A 16,232-nucleotide genomic window follows, 5' to 3' on the forward strand; every position below is an offset into this window, starting at 1 on the left:
ATGTGTTGCAGAATACTTACAGATGTCCATTTCCATAGCCAGAGCCAAACTACCTACGGAAAAATTTCCATCGCAGTTGGAGAAAGGTCTTCTGGGATGCCTTGCTCTAGTGTTGGCAGGTTCTCAGAGACCTGGCATGCACCATTGCTGGGCACTCTGGCCTGGCTGCTGTGCAGAGGCCTGAAGCCTTCTCTGCTGAGGACTTCCCCTCAGTCCAGACCTGCCCCCATCAGAGATGATGGCAGAGCGAGCAATGAGCTCCAGTGGGAGCAGGAGCAAACCACAGCTGCTGTCTTTGACATCGACTCAGGACATCTCTGAAGCTCCAAAGCAGCTTTTCATTCGTGGCTTGTAGGGGAAACTCTTCCAGATGAGGTAAGGATGGAGGCCTGATCAGAGCAGGCAGCTTCGATGTTTCTGCTAACCCACTTTGTAGCTCTGGGCCAAAGGCTGGTAACAGCTGCAGCCTGACTCCTGTGTTCATACAGGCTTCGAGCAGGAACAGTGGGCAGGGTGGGTGTGGGTGGGCTTAATCTTCAGATGCTGCCTTGGACATGCTTTGTAGATGACTTGCTGTGGCCACACAACTAAGCAGGTGCTCTCAGTGGTGGTGGGCTTGTACGTAGAGAGCGCAACGCTTTTTTTTGAGTTTCAGACCTAGAATCTGCCAAGCTCAGACCAGAATTTGCCAAGCTGAGACCTGACGGAGGGAGGTGGGACAGCAGGGAAAACTGAGCATGCTTATGCCATGGGCTCACTTTCCCCTCCCAGTGCAATTTATTTCTTATGCCTTCCATGCTTCTTGTGGAACAAAACTCACTCTGTGCCTTGGACTACTCTGTTTTGGCCCAGCAGTCTTCCTTGGTTGGTTTGGGCAGGGCTGAGCTGAGCTGTACCCTCAAGCAACACGCCGAACCCACACGATGACCTGAGGCATGGAGCCCTGCGCAGAACAGGAGGCCTGCGTCCAGGATGAGCGCAGCAACGGCATGGGGCTCCTGCCCTAAACCTCACAGCTTACCTGCTCACTGCAGTGTGATAACGCAGTGCTGAGGCAAACGCCCTGCCAGGAGCAATGTGGAAATTCAACAAGAGCTGCGTGAGGAAACCAAACCAGAGCTGTGCATGCTTGCTGGCCCAATTTAGAAGGCAAAATGAGAACTTTGCTGCTTAGGAGCAGGAAATAATCTTAAAAACCAGAAGCTCTTCTCAGCCTTAGCCTGTCAGGAGCCTTTAAATGTGCTAACAAAATCCTGGGGGAAGGAGAAATAAGGTGCAGAGAATGTTATTTAGCTTTCAAAAGGCTTTTGATAAAATCCCTCACAAGGGGCTATTAAAGAAACTTAGTCACCTCAAGGGTGAGGGGTAGAGTCCTTCTGGAGATGGAAGCTGTTTGAGGTGAGAATTGGAGTCAAAAGTAACAGCCAATTCTTGGTGTGGAAAGAGGTTAATGGCAGGTTGGTCAGGTTTGGTAGGAGCCAGTGTTCTCTAAAAGCCCTAATGAGCTGGAAGAGGAGGGGAACAGCTGAAGATACAAGATTATTTAGGTTAGCTAGGAAGAGAGAAGGTGACAGAAGCCTGGGGCAGCGGGAGGTTGGAGCTGCTGTGCTGGAAGCGGGGTTTTGTATGAATCCATCACAGCACTAACCTGCACGGGCACCACTGCATGGGCACCGGCACGAGCCAGTGAATGCTCCCTGGGCCTGGGACCAAACCAGCTGGTGAGCACTGCCTGGAGGGGAGACCTGGGATCCCACAGGGGGTTGCTGAAGCCCTGGCAGGTGGTACAGCAAAGTAGTGAGACCCGCTTGTCCCTATAAGGCCTGTGTTTTCTGCCCTCTCTCCTTTGGTGGCCCGTTGCTCCATCTCCAGCACCTCCATTTGACTCCCCCTGGAAGTCCCACACCATACCCACATGTGGCCCGCATGGAGTGTCTGTGGGGTGACCCTATAGTGGGGTGGTGCTGGGACCCCAGCTCTACATGATGGCCAGGAGCTGTGCTGGGCAGGAAGGAGAGGGCAGGGACCAGGTCACAGCTGTGTGCACGGGGACTCTCTCTCCCCCGGCATTACTGGTGCTGAAGCGAGCCCCATAGCCAGCCCCTCTCCCTGCCGCTTGGGCTGCTGGCCGGGGAGCAGCTGCCCTCTGCTCCGTCCCAATCTGTCAGAGAAGCTGTTCTCCAACAGGAAAAGGCAATTAATTAAAGCGTGCAGCATGTGAGCCATCCACTTCTAATTGGGATCTCAGTGTGCAGGACATAAATGTCATGCCGCTGCCACCCCTGCGTGGAGGGGGCCCTTGGCACATGAGGGGGCTGGGAGGGGGACAGCAGCCTTTCATTTCCAGCTGCCACCCTCTGCCAGCCAATTAATGTCGGCGCCCCTTTCTCCTCGCTCCTGGGAGCAGAGGCCTCTCTCCTCCCTGCCCTGCTGCCGCTGCATGGCTCCCGCCGTGGTAATAGGCTGGAGGCTCGTACAGCCCGCTTGGTGCACTCCAGTGAGCACAGGGATTTGTTTCCCCACAGCGTCTCGAACAGAAGCGCCTCTCATCTGTTCTTGGTTAGCTCCCTCGGCTCCTGTTTGTTTTGCCTTTCAAGTGGTTGTTGCTGGCACGCAGCACTGGTAGGAGCTGGCGGGCATCAAGCTGTCCTCCTTGGGACGCCAGCACTGGGCATCAGCTCCCTCCCGGCCAGGAGCCAGCATCCCAGAGTGGGCACCGGGAGGCTTCCCCTCTGCCCCCTATCTGAAAATCAGCATGGTGTTGCTTGGCCTCCAAGCATCCACCCTCCATGCCAGGGTCTTGCCTGCCGATTTGGGCCAGGCTCCTCCAGCTGGTGCCACATGGGAGGGACTGGCGGGTCCAAGCGCTGCATGGACAGGGCTCAAATGACTCAGTGGGACAGGCAAGGTGCGAGCGATGGGAGATGTGAGCCTGGCAGGGAGCAAATGCCACCGCTGGAAGAGGCAGTCAGACACCAAGGTCTCCAGGAGGACCCGTTGCTGAAACTGGACCAACACATGTGGAGAGCTGCACATGGGCTCTGCCACCCCACTGAGCCTTCGCTTCAGCTGTGGCTGGCAGGACGGTGAGCTCCAGGCTGGCACGTGGTTTTTGGCAGTCGCTGAGGTTTCTCTTTCTGTCCTTGCGTCCAGCCCTGCTCCAGCTTGGCTGGTGGAGTTGGACTCTGGACTCCCTGCTCTTTCCAAGCTCAGGAAACACCTGAGGCTCCCTGGCCCTCCACCTTTACCCTCTCAGCTCCTAACTCCATCTTTACAGAGGCTGGGGTAAATAGCAGACACTGTGTAAGCTGTGCAAAAACATGAGATGTCATAGTAATTTAGGCTTGGTTCTTTCTATTTCTTAGGCTCAGCTACGTGTCCAGGCCAATATTCCCACCCACGTGGGTGCTATGGGTACACCACTGCTACAGCTTTCCCCAAACCCTTTCTCTGTGCCACGCGAATGGCAGACCAGCAGAGCTCCAGGTTGGGTGCCTGTCCCTTTGAGCATTGCTTGGCACACGCAGCAAATGCTGTCCTCATGTCTGCACTGCTCTTTGCGGCTGCTGGGGAGAGGAAAGTCTTGAACACCTGGGAGAAAAGAGGAGACCAGGACAGGTTATGGGGGGGCTCTGTAGCTGCTCTGTTGTGAGTAAATCAGAGGAAGGGAGAGGAGGGGAAAGGGAGCAACAGAGGTTCAGCTGACAGTTCCTAATGTGCAATGGGCCCAGCACAAGTGTGGCCGTGGGGCTTGTGCTCTCCAGTGCTCACTGCTGTGTGTTAAATGAGCTCCACCATCCCTTACCAACACACATGAAGTTCTGTACCAAGCTCTTGCCTTACATGGGTGCATTCTCCTTTTTCTTTGAGGCCAGATCAGGTTGCCCCAAGTTGGAGATCTGCTGCAAGATGGCATGCTGCTGTCCTGCCTCTGCCCTGCCAGAAATGGCCCTGCCCGGAGCATGGGAGAGCAGAGCTGGGGGCCAGGTCTGGCCCCTTCCCATGCATCCGTGCAACCGTGTGTGGTGGTGGGCTTGGGGGCTGCTCTGGGCCAGCAGTGCTGGAGTGATTTCCAGGCAGAGAGGAGGGTGCCCGGGCAGGGGCTCTCGCTGTGCTCCCCTAAGGGCAGCCCTGTGCTGCTGGGGCACTCTCATGAACCTGTGTCTGTGAACCGAGGTACAGGTGCCCAAGGGCAAGGGTGCTCTCCTGGGCTCTTGGAAAGGCTGGTGCTTGGCAAACACAGGCATATGGCCTCCACTGACGGCTTTTGTATATGAACCTGGGTTAATTTGGTGCAGAGATGTAAATATTTTTATCCTCGATAATTTTGTAGCATGCGATTGCTGCCTCAGAGCAGGGAAAGCATGTGAAACCGTGGCCCTTCCTGGAGTTTAATGCTGGACCCCTGATACCATCGTAGCTATTGAAGCCCGTCCCTCAATCCCCAGTTCAATAATACAGTAATATCCTGATAGGATCAGGGGCTGGCTCTGATGGCAGATGGGCTCCAGTCCCTCCTCTGGCGCAGCGTGGGGCACTGCCACCCTATCGCAGGGAAACTTTAATTCGCAGATTATTTGTTTTCACAGCAGGCTTTGGAGGGGGAGACGAGCGAGTTCCCGTTATCAAGGTGGTGGTTGCTGGCTGCTGACCAGGCACTGCTGAAAGCCAGAGCCCTTTGCTGGGCTCTGTCACACTTTGCTGGCTGGTACCCAAACCCAGCTTCTCTTCTTCCCCTGGGTCCTTGTCAAACCTCCCCAAGGCGCTGCGGCCATGGCTCTGCCCTATCCCTGGAGGTCATTACCCCTGGATCTGCTTGCTCCTGCCGGGCAGGGCCGTACCTCCACTGCGGTGGGCACCCACCCGTGGGGTCCCCTGGCTGTCCTCCGTGGCTGGGCAGGCGCTGCAAACGCCATCCCACTGCTGCAACCCCTGCTTCGGTTGCAGGCAGAATTGGAAAAGGCTGAAAGGGGCTAATGAAGACTGACTGGCAGCAACAGGGGAGGCTGATATTAAAGTGTTTAAGTGCTATGGCAGTACAGAGAGCTGCACTTATCTGTCTGCCCACTGAAAAGTTCCCAAGGAAGCCCTGCTAGCAGCACCCTGCTAATCACCTACATCAAAGCAAATGCTAATTAAAACAATTATTTAGGGAGGGATTGAGGCTGGTCCTGATGCATTGGTGAGGGGGGTCAAGCACAGACACAAAACAGCAGCTTTTGGGCTGTGGCACCTGGTGTGGCCAGCAATGGCGAGTGGCACTGGGAAGGACAAGGTGGTTTTGTAACATGCAGGGAGTGCCTGGGCCATGGGGCGCAGCCTGTGAGGAGGAGGAGGAGGGGCAGGAGAGCTGAGCATGCAGAGGTGGCAGTAACCTCTTTTCCCGCTCCGCTCTCACCCAGCACAAGGTGCTGCCCTGCGGCACGCAGCCTTTCACACCCTGCTCCATCTCCCATGGCTGCTCACAGGGTGGGAGCGAGGATCCCACACCAGGGACCCTTTATTTCAAAGTCACGCGAGCTCCCCTGCGGTGGCACCGTCTCTGTCGCAGCAGGCAAGTGCCACCCTTGGGGCAGGGGGGCTTAGGCTGCTCCCCCCAGAGCTGTAGCCCTGGGCTGAGTGGTTGGCAGCACTCGGGGTGCAGTGACCCAGGAGAAGCCCCAGAGATGGCTTTGCTCTGGAGGCGCTGAGGATGGCTAAACCCAGCATTGTTTTTTTGATGAGACCTCAGATTTGGTTGACAAAGGTAGCTGTGTCGGCATAATATGCTTAGGCTCCTGTAAGGTATTTGACATAATACTTCCTGACAGCCTGATCGGAAATTAGCCCTATACAGCACTCTGTGGGTTTAATGCAGCTAAGTGCAAGGCCGTACGTTTGGGGAGACAGAATGTAGGTCGCAGCAGTGAGACAGGGCTGCGTGCCGCAGGCGGCCAGGCAAAGGTCAGGATGGCTGAGGTCCCAGGGGGACAAGTGGCACTGGTGGGTCCCATCCTGCAATGGGGCTGAGCTCGTTGCCTAGAAGTTACTTTGGAAATCAAACTTGGGGAATAGCTTGGCTAAAACCCCACCAGGACTCCGAGGTGCCACAAAAGAGCCGGCTCGGGGACACCAGCAGCCAGTAAACCACCAGCGAGTGAAAATCCCATCCAGGTCCCGCATGCTGCTCCCTGCCTCAGTGCTGTCTCAGCTTGCACTTGCTCCCCACAGTCCCTCACTGTGGGCTCAGCAGGATGGGACATCTCCTCTTCCCTGGGTTTCTCCAGGCTCCTGTCCCCTGCTCCCTTCCCTGCCCTTTGGCTCTTACCCCCCCCAGAGTGTTATTTTAGCAATCTGCTCCTGCTCCCCGCTCCTCCCCCCCCCCCCAGAGTGTTATTTATCTTATGCTCATCAGCAAGCATGGGCTTTCCTTCCTAGGAGTGCTGCCTCCCACGCAGTTAATGGGACTGATGGGAGCAGGACAGTCTGGAGATGGTGCTCGCCAGGGCTCAGATCCACCCACAGGGACACCCCAGGGTGGTGCAGATTCACGGGCTCTGAGGGCGAGAGCGGAGCCAGGCTGCGAGTGCCCGCGTCCTGCCCACACCGCGGTGGGGGGACACATTGGCCATCTGAAGTGTTGCCCTCAGGCAGACCTGCTCTGCGTGGACCCACCCTGATGCTGCCTGCCCCAGTCCCACTGCCTGCACAAATACTAGCTTAAGGGACGGCAAAAGACCCTGAAAGCACCGAGATTCCTCCCACCTTGAGCAGCCCCTGCTCCATCTTCTTCAAGGTTGTTTAAGACCGTCCAGATGGCCTAATGGACCTCATCAAAGTACAATCTGTATCACAGCGCGCAGCTATTTGAAGTATCCCAGCTCAAGGCTGGCAGTGGCTGCATCCAGCAGCCACTTCGCTGGGCCAGTGGCACGTCTGCCTCATTCATTGAGAAGGTGATGGATGGAGGGACTGTGCCCTGGAGCCTGGCACAAGGAGGCTGGCCCAGCACCTGGGGGTTGAGGAGGGACCCGGGGGGTTTTTGCATGGAGGCCGTGGGCTAGTGCTGGTTGTGTCCCCCCGAGGGGTTGGCAGCTACTGCTGTAGAGCTGGATGCAGATGCAACAGGTCCTGTTCTTTAGGAAACAGCTGGCAAAGCCCTTTGAGCCCCTGCAGGAGCATGGGATCTGTCTTGCTGGCTTCCCTGTCCCTGGCTTGCAATCTTGCAGGTTTGACACCGGCCCTTTGCAGTCCCAAGGGGCTGCTCCTCCCTGCCAGTGCCATTAGCTCTTTGGTGGGATTTTGTTAAGTGCTGCTTTGCTTTGCTCTGTGCTCTCTGGACAAGCTCTGTGTGCTGCAAGGGTCCTCCTGCACCACTGCCCACAAGGGTGATGTGCTCCTGCCCCGCGGCCGAGGTGGGAGAGGTCTTGTGCCCTGTGCTGGGGCTGCTGCCAGGTTTTCAGGCAGGGTCTCAGGCCCTGAACAGGTGGAGTAAGCAAATGTTCATAAAATAGTTTTACCCTTCAAACAAACAAGACCATAGCTGCTTACTTTCCTCTTTTGAAATACTATCACTGAGATGATGTATTTTTTAATTTCAGTGATAAAACCTATTTAGGGTCAGGTACTCAACTGGGTATGAATTAATTCAGCTCATTTCAGAGCGCAGTGTCCCTCCATAGAAAATCTTCCCTCAAAATGTGTTGCTCTCACTCAGGTAGCTCTGAAAATCTATGAAAATAGATTTTCCCTGCTTTACGGTAGCAAGAGGGGAACCTAATTGTTTTTCCACTGTATTATGGGAGTGCCTGCCATCCCACTCCACAGCAGCACCTGGGGGATGCTGGCATGCTGTGGGAGCCGGGGGGAGAGCAGCACGGGTACAAGCGACTGTGGGGGCAGATGCACGAAGGGAGACTGGAGGAGTTGGATAAGGGTGGCTCGGCCAAGTACCTGCACAGCACAGCAGCTGGCAAAGGTACAACCAGAGCATGGGGAGAGGAGTGCTGTGGGCTGGGGTCTAAAGACCCCTTCCTCCTGCGGTGACCTCGGCCAGATCCCACCCGAGCAATGGCGGCTGTTAACACCCTGTCTCCAGCAAGGCAGCTGGAAGCACTTGCTCTCTGGAGGTGTTGGCAGCTCCTCTCCTCGTGCTCCAGGTTGCAAGGCCAAGTGCCTGCTCCCCCCTTGGAAGGGTCTCATGGCCCCTGGCTGGGCCCCGACTCTGCCCAGCTGCCCAGCCGTGTCCCTCACTGCAGCTCTATCCTCCACCCTAATCACCCAGGGGCTGGAAATCGAGTCCCATCACAGGCTCATTTTCATTAATAAAAACACCAGGCTGGGCTGGGATTTTTTATTTTGCTGATGTGATTACCCGTCTCCCACGCGTGGCTCCCCCAGTCCCTGCCCGGTGGGGAGGGCGATGCTTCATGTGGGTTAATGGGCTCCCACAGGCGCCTTTGCTCTATGTCATGCCCCCAAAATCCCAAACCTCTATCATCCCTGCCCTGGGTGGCTCCTCAGCCAGACCCTGCTCCAGCTGCTGGGAAGGGAAGCTGCAGTGCTGCTCTGGGGCATCCCCCCTGCCACTAGCAAGGGTCTCAGCTCCGGGTCCCTGGGGAGAAACACTTTGCCCCTTGTCCGGCCGGGGCTCGCCAGCCGAATCACCTGCTGGGGGCTGGCGTGGGGCCAGTGTCAGGGCAGAGCAGGAGCTGACCTGGTTGGGGGGGGAGGAGGAGGAGGAGGAGGAGGGCTGTGTGTGCATGTGTGTGTGCACACGTGTGTGTGTGTGTGTGTGTGTGCGTGCAAGGGAGCGCCTGTGGAGGGGAGAGGGGCTGCAGCGTGGAAGGATGGATGGATGGACAGATGGACAGACGGAGCTGGGCTGGCGTCCTCCTGCCCTCCTCCTCCTGTACTCTCTGCCCTGAGAAGCCTTATTTAAATAAATGATGCAATTACTGGGAATTAAGGGGAGGTGAGGGATCGATGCCAAAACAGAGCCTGCTCATTTCCAATTTCCCCAGATCCTCCAGGTTTTTCTGTGCACCCTCTCCCCCTCTCTCAAGGCTTCTCTTCCTCCCAGTGACATCGTTAGAGGGATGGAGACCCACTTGGTTGGAGGCTGGTTCCCTCCTCCCTCAGTGTCTTCTTCCCTGACCGCGCTGGTTCTTTCCGTGACTTTTTGACTTTTAAGTCCCCCTGTGGGGGCTCGTGCCCTCGTGTCTCCACCTTCCCCAGGGTCCCCAGCTCTGGGGTGAGTGGTCCCAGAGCTGCAGGGCTGCACCTTGCAGGTGGCCCCGGCCCTGCTGCCCTCCCGCTCTGCAGCAGCCCCCTGCTCGCCTCCCAATTCCCCAGCAGACACAGTAGTGAGATTATCGTAATGATGCCCGACAAGGCAGTATCAGGAATTACACTGATAAATCTAAACAGACAGCTTATAAAAAAAAAACAAACAACCCAACCACAACTGAACCCAGGCCTGTAATTTAATACAGGGTTATTAGCCTGGCCGGCAGAGAACAGAGCTCTTGAATCCTGCAGCCTTGAGTCTCCTCTGTCTCTGTCTCTGTCTTGAGAAATGGCCTCTTGCCATAATAAAAGACTTCAGCCAGGTTTTTGTCTTGGTTTGGGGAGGTGGAGTCTCCTTGGCGAGTGCTGGGGCTGGGTGGGGGGTACAGACCTGGGGGTGAATGGGAGACCCCGACGGCAGCAGGCTGCCTTCATCCCCGCAGTGTGCGGCAGCTCGGTACCCATTGCCAGCCCGCACTGGACCCTGACATGGGGTCTTCATCCCTCTTCAGTGGGAAGAGTCTGGGGAGCTGGGGTGAGGACAGGGGCAGCAATGCGTGCGGGAGGTGTGAATGCTGGGGGACTGCCCGCCGTCACACTTGCCGCCCGCTGGATGAAGGCAAGTGACTGGTGCAAGGGAGGTGCAAGGCAGGGGCATCATCTTTCTTGGGAAAGAAAGGATCTGCTTCGTTCTGGCTGTGTTAAATCCCTTATTGGCACAGCAATTGCTGACTGGTTTTTTTTACCTGCTGTGGTTTTTGCACATTCACTGTGTTCCTCTTGGTTTCCTTCCCTGTGAAGGAGACTGTAGGTAGCATTAGCATTAATGGGGGCTCTATGCGAGGTAAATATGCATGTGGGGAGCACAAATCCTGCCCAAACGGGGGGGCTGAGCTGGGCTGCCTGAGGTGAGACGCACGCACATAGAGCTCTTTGTCCCCCTGCAGCGCTGGTGATTACCTCAAACCGAGGGAAATGTACCTTTTTAATAGAGATGTTTAAAAGAGTGGGGGCATCAAAGCAAATATTTATTAGGCTGCGTGTGTATTAGAAGGCAGGCTCCGCCAAGCTGCTCGGTGAATTAAATCTGATGGCAGAGTGACTGAGCTGCAGGCAGGGCTGCCGGCTCTCTGCCCTGGGGGAGGAGAACCCTGGGGGGCTGCAGGGAAGCCCCCAGAGGGGCTTGGGTTTGCCTCTGTGCCCCCGGCACAGGGAGGGTGGCAAGCCACGAGGCGGCTGTGCTGGGTGGTTCAGTGTCTGCATGGGGCTGGGGCTTGTCTCCTCCCTTGGGATGAGTTCCTCCTCCAGCGAGTGGCTGCCTGTATCAAGGGTGGGTTTGGCTCCATGGAGTTGGTCAGGTTCAGAGGCTCTATCACCCTGTAGCCCAGGGGCTAGTGGACCTGTGTCTCCTGCAACCATCCTCTCCTACAGCTCTGCAACAATCACTGGCACCTTCTGCAGAACCCACCAGCCTATAGAAATGGTAGAGAAGACCGACCTCTGGAGCTGGAAGGCGTCAACATGGCAGGTACCCCGAAAGCCTTTGGAGGGGAGGCAGCAGCAGCCAGACTCTCATGCTGCCCAGTGGGCTGCCGGGGACCCCGCACCATGGCGGGGAGGAAGGCTGAGCACTCTCACTGCCAGCAAGGGAATTGCTGTGCGCATAAGCACGCAGGTTAGTGAATTCAGGGGTTAGTGAATTCATGAATTAATGAAGTAGCGAATTAGAAAATTAACAAGTTAGACTAATCTGTTAAAGGGGCTTGAGACACTCTTTGACTTTTCCCTGATGGTCAGACAGCAAGCCGTGTGGGACGATGCCTAGGAGAGGGGCCCGGGGAGCACGGCGGCCAGCTGCCAGCAGCAGGCAACCGCAGGCAGGCACGATGTTTTGCCACACGCCAGCCAGCTCCACGGGCCAGACCTAGCCCATGGGCACAATGGTCACAGAGGAGACGTGCCGTCTTCTGTGGCAGCGTGGGAAATGGCAGGGGAACAGCGCAAGCCTACATTTCCACTTTCTTTTTTTTTTCCTTTCCTTTTTTTTTTGGATAATAGATATAAAAGAAGTGATTCAGAAGCACTTTCCCCCTTCCATTACCCAGAAAGCAAATAGGAGTTGCAAGAATGGGGACTGCAACAAAAAAATTATATTGAAATATTCGAAGTCGTGCTTATATGGCAAATGTGACAAAATTGAGCGCGACCTTAAAATAGCAGCAGCAGCAATCTTTTAAAACACAAAAAGCAGATGATTATTGACTGAAGAGATTGCAGCGCACCAGGCTGGGTGGCAGGCTGTTGTGTTTAACTCTCTCCAGAGGTGCATGCTCCCTGTGCCTCCCCGAAAGCTGCAGTGGGCACGGGCTGCAGCTGCCCTCCCATTTTTTATAAGCTCGAGCAATCAGCAATGCCCAACAACCAACTTTCCGAGGGCTAACATCAGGTGAGATGAAGTCTAATGTTTCGCCTGCCATGCCCCCTCACATGAGTTAAGGCACCGATATTTGCGGTCAAGCCGAGAACACGGGTGTCTGGTGATCCCCTGGCATTTCAAGGATGCTCACGGGCCGGTGTGAATTGCACTGGTGCGCACTAGCCAGGCGTGGGAGGATGACTTTCTACATTACTCACAAAAATCTTCTTCATGCTCACCCAGCTTCCCTGCATGGGCCAGAGCAGCCATACCCCGCTTTTCTGGCTGTGCCCTGCCGGGGACCCCAGGGCGAGTGGGGGCTGCTGGTGCCACCGTCACCCCGGCCGCTGGGGCTGCACCTGCTGCGTGGCTAAACATAGTCACCCACTCCCTGGGGCTGTGGCTCTGGCATCCTTCACTGGTGCTAAAAACGACATTTTCCAAATAATGAAAGAATCTTTCATTATCCTGTCTCTCCAAGCAGCCCGGGAGGCTGGGAAACAGCTGAGCACTAAGTGATGTGTCTAATGCGGCTTCAGCGTCGGTATTTTTGTTCCTCTGTCTCTGGTCCAAGCATGCCATGAAGCATGAGAAGATGTGGCTGTGGATGACTCCTGGGGGCCTGGCTGAGGTAGCGGAGCACGGCTGGGTGCCTTTGGTGACCTTCTTTCTCAGGAAGGCTGCAGCAGCCCTGCTCCTCCTCGGGCCCTGCAAGTCCTCCTACCCTGCTCCCCTGCAGCAGCACTTGCTCCCTGCAGCATGGTTTTGTCCCAGCATGTTTTGGGTCCTGGCTCACCCCTCATCCATGAGTGACTGCCTTCCCACAGAGCTCACGTCCGGGACACTCACGGGGCCATATGTGCCTGCTGCTGCCCTGGGGACAGCTGGAGTGTGGGGGAAAGGCTTTTTCCCTGGAGATGGTGCTTGATGGGGAAGAAGAGCACTTGTGCTCACACCATCCTGCGTCTCCTCAACTGAGAGAGTAGCCATGGGAGGCAACTCTGGGAAGCAACCATGGCCTGGGAGTGATATTTATTTCAGACCCTTTAAACTGTCCTAAGCCCCTTTACGGATGTGCCATCCCACGCCCTCAGGCAAACTATTAGGAGAGAGGCAGGTGACCACAAGGTGCTGTCCCCTCTCCCATCTCCCACAGGGATGACGCTGGCCTGGGGGAACAATCCATGTCCCCCGTGGGCTGTGTGTCACCCACCAGCACACACAGGGCAAGAGCCCACCCACGGGTGGCATCACCCTGTTGTCTGCAGCCCTGGGCACGGGCAGGGAGACTGAGTTACTGCCCTGGTGTTTAGACAGCCGCCTCCTGCCAGCCAACACGAGCTCCATGCCAGCGAGCAAAGGGGCTGTGTGCCTGAGGGCTTCTCCTCTGCCCCAGCAATCCCTCCAGGGTGCATGGGGTGTCTCCTTGCTTGGCCGAGAGCAGGCAAAGCAGCTGCTCCTGCTCCCTGTGTCGACGCTTTAATGCTCTCACCCACTGCTGAGCAAAGCCTTCATGCCCGTCTCCCTTGGCGGAGTGATGCTCGGGAGGGCTGAGCCTTTCTCAGTGTCACTGGCTGTTTTTTTCTCTCTCTGCCTCTCCCCTTCTGAGTTGGGTTTATTTTGTTGTTGGGCTGATAGACGGATTAGCATTTATCACCAGGCTGACTACTGGAGGGTTATTAAAAGTGATTTGCAATGTAAATACTTTCATCATCAACCACATTTTCTTTAGACTAGGGTTGACTTTTATGAATATTAAAGCCATGTGGATGGGTTCAGCGGGTTTGTGGGAGTACGTCTGTCGGAGGGAGGGGGACTGGCTGCTGCGCTGTGCTGGGAGAGGCAATCTGGATCCGCCTGAGGGCAAACGGAGCTGGTGCCGGAGGGAGGGAAGCAGAGCATGAAAGGGGGTGTGTGAGGCAGAAAGAAAACCTGAGTGCCTTGGAGAGGGACAGAAAGAAAGGAGAGGGAGCATGCGAGCATATGCATGAGGGCATCTCTCTATGAGCGGGATGGGGGGACAAGCTGGGGCCAGGGCGTTTTCTCTGGAGACCAGCGGGGACTGCCAGGCTGGGGAAGGGCATGCAGAGGGAGGGAGAAGCCTGGCCAGAGCTGGCGGTGAGCGGGTTTGTCCCCAGCAGCAGCCGGTGCTGGAGGCATGTGTCTGAACCGGCATGTGCACCATGTGCTGCAGGGATGGGCGATAACTGCTTCTTCACCTGCAGGGTCCCTGCCATGAGCATGGGGCTGCAGGACCAGGGGCAAATCCCCCAAATCCCCCAGCAGCCACAGGCTGGCATTAAGTTGTGTACCAGGAGCTGGTGCTGGCTGCTGCTGAGGCTGCTACCTGCTCTACGCTGCATGTGTTAGTACGTTTACTGGGAATCTCTCAGGGATAACAGTTGGATGTTCCTGGGCCTGTGGGGGAAGCCAGAGTAAATGACCTGTAACTGCCTTCCCTGCTCTTCAAACGTGCCCATCTCCTGGGCACCTGCTCAGTGCATAGCCACTCCTCTGCCTCAGGATGGCTATGGATGGGAGCTGTAACAAGCCAAGATGGAGCATCAAGGTGGCCACTTGCCACCAGCCCCTGCATCTCCCACCTCAGGGGCAGAGGGGAGAGGAGTGGCTTTGCCTGTTTCTAGGTGTTTGTGTTGTTTTCACGTGAGGGCAATTTTTGAGATGGAGGAGCTTGATGGAGCATTGCCAACTGATAATAGAAGAGCAGCAATTGCTGATAGACATCAGGCACAGCAAAGCTCATGGACATGGCTAAAAAGAAAAAAAAAATACAAAGAAGCCATCCAAAAATAGAGGATGGAAGTACAGTCATGAAAAAAAGGGAGATGTGCAGTTACATGAAAAATGGCCAGCTCCAGGAGTATCCCAGATCCCTGCAAGGTGACGTGTGCTGGCTTTTACTCCCCAGGTACCTGCCAGACCAAGCTGTTTCAGTCAAGTAGGACGGCAGAAGACTCAGACTGTCACCCATCCTAATCCCAAAAGAGAATAAGGAAGGCCCTTCCTTTGCTTGGGCCACTGAACATGAAGGCAGGTTAGCCTCTGGCTTCTGACGTGGGGCAACCACAAGTCCCTCCTGTCCCAGCCCACAGCCTGGCACAACGTATCTGGCCAGGGGAAGGGTTGGAGCTGGGGTCAGATTCTGACGTGGAGTTACTGTTTTTCATGACCAGTGCCTAGATGGCCTAAGAAGGAAGGTGATGTCACTTCGGTGACAGCAAGAGGGGCTGGTGAAACTTGCTGGCAGCCCATGAGCACGGAATGTGTGAATATGTCAAGGCGAGAGAAGCAAGTGCTGTCTTTAATTGGAATATGTATGGGGAGCCTGGGCTTTCAGAAACTCTACTTCTTCTGACTAATGAGAGTGCATAAGCTAGGCTAAGAGTTAGAAGTTGAAAAGTTTTGTATTCAGTTTGGTTACACATTTTTATCTCCGTGACTGATCAGCTTTGGAAGAAGACTTCTCGCTGTTCATTACAGTCTTTTGTCTATCCATGGGGAGTTGTAGTTTGAAACAAGAGGCCAATCAAATAACCCAACTCCAGTGCAATCAAATTGTCTTTGAAGCAGGTATTTCCTCAGTCTGATGAGTTCACCCAGAGCGTGGCAAAGGTTTTTTCATATTAATTTTTTTTTGGGGGGGAGAAGGAGAAGGATAGGGTGATATTTCTTTGAGGTCAGGGCTTTGGGGTGAGGCAAGAGACTCCAATTAACCGGCTGGAGTCTTTGACAGGTTTTGGTCGGTGACTGCAAAAATGGTGCAGGCAGATGTTAAGCTGGCAAAAGTCAGCAAAGCCTTGCTGCACTCAGTGCAACCGTGTGGCTCCGCACCAGCTGAGGCTGGGAAAACTTTGCCTTCTTGCTTCTCAAAGAAGGCAGGAAAGAATATGAATACCAGTTGACTGAACACTCACTAAAGAAATGCCAGGATCTGGCCTAGGGTGATCAAAATAAAGACGGTGTATCTGCCTCACTGCTGTGGCAGGGGCCTCTCGGTGTGCAAAGGCAGCAGCTGAGCTGCGGATGCAAGTGCCGAAAGGCTTTAACCTTTTCAGGGTGCAGAGTGAAGCACTTGGAGCTGGAGATGTGTCATCAGAGAAAATTGTCTGAATTATCTTACAATGTTCTGTCTGCTGGGATTCAGAAATGTGTCTTCATCTTCAGGGAGAAGATACTAGATTGCAGGATGTGGGAAAGAGAGAGGTCAAATCTGTGAACTTGGGCACATCTGGCTAACGTTTTAGACGAGACATTGACATCAAACACCGGCCTTTAGTTAAGTACTACCACCCAGAGCAAGAGATGTAAGAGAGGAGGGTGAGGAGGTGAAGGAGTGGATGGTGGGAACTTGTCTGAGACTGTAATCACTCAAAGGAGGGAGAAAGTGGGGCGTTTATTTGTTTATGCGTGTGTATGTATGTATGTGTGAGAGCCGAGCAGATGGGGAAATGATACCCATGTGTGTCTGTGAGACAGTACAAGTGAGAGGCAGAGGGTGGGTGAGAGAGTTGGGCTAGGTGTAAGCAGA

The sequence above is a fragment of the Ciconia boyciana genome, chromosome 6 (assembly GCF_034638445.1).
Source record: "Ciconia boyciana chromosome 6, ASM3463844v1, whole genome shotgun sequence".
In the NCBI taxonomy this organism is placed as follows: domain Eukaryota; kingdom Metazoa; phylum Chordata; class Aves; order Ciconiiformes; family Ciconiidae; genus Ciconia; species Ciconia boyciana.